A 1,012-nucleotide genomic window follows, 5' to 3' on the forward strand; every position below is an offset into this window, starting at 1 on the left:
AACCCTTTTCTCTTCTCCCTCTCTCCCGACTTCTCTCTCCTCCCACCCGGTTTTCTCCTCTCTCCACCCGGAAATTTCTCCACCGCCGTCCGCCGCCGTCCGGCCGCCCCAGACCGCAGCACCGGTCCCAATCGATTAGTCTTCAACCCAGCAACCTTCTTGGACCGGTGACAGCTCCCCTAACCCCGCCGTGAAGGAGCGGTCAACCCCGAAAGGTTCGACTGCCGGAAGGGGTTTTTCGCCGGAGCTCCGTCTTCCGGCCACCATAGGTCGTGATTTTTGGCTCAACTTGTAGCCCTCATCTAGGTGAGTAATCCCTCAAAAGGTTTCGGCTAAATTCGATCTCGTTAGGGTGGTTTGTATAATTGAAAGTTTTAGGGATTTATGGTTGTTTGTGTTCGATCGACATGGTTAGGCTTAGAATTGGAGTTTGTGGTAGTTAGGAATGTTGTAGAGGAGGTTGAGAGGAAGATGCTGCCAATTTTTGGTGAGCATAGGAGGTCGCCGGAAAACGGCTGCCGGCCGCCGCCGGCGCCGCCGCCGGTTAGGAGATTTTTAGGGTTTTAAATGTGGAATATTAAGAGGAGTATATTGGTATGATTTATGGAATTTTTGGATGAGATTTGCATAGGTTTGTGAATTTCCGAAGTTTGGTATTTTTGGCGGTTAATTAATGTAGAATCCGGCCGTAGGATTTAAGTCGTATTTTGGGGAGGTTGTATTTACGACTGTTGAGTATGATATTTAAGTTCGGATCGTTCCGATGTAAGAATATCGAAGTTAGGCAATGATGAGCGTAATTATGGCTCTCGGGTAATTTTGCCTATTTTGATTAAATATTGGATTATTGGTTGGGAAATTAATATTATATTTGGAACAGGACGTGAGGAGGCTCGAGCAGACGAGACCCCGGATCGACGTCAGGCTTAGGCCTAATTTGTGAGTGGACTTTTATTTGAAATAATATGCATGCTATGGTTCATGATTGAACATTTCCTTTTGTTGGAGTTTT

This window comes from Fragaria vesca, linkage group LG3 (genome assembly GCF_000184155.1).
Source record: "Fragaria vesca subsp. vesca linkage group LG3, FraVesHawaii_1.0, whole genome shotgun sequence".
Classification (NCBI taxonomy): domain Eukaryota; kingdom Viridiplantae; phylum Streptophyta; class Magnoliopsida; order Rosales; family Rosaceae; genus Fragaria; species Fragaria vesca.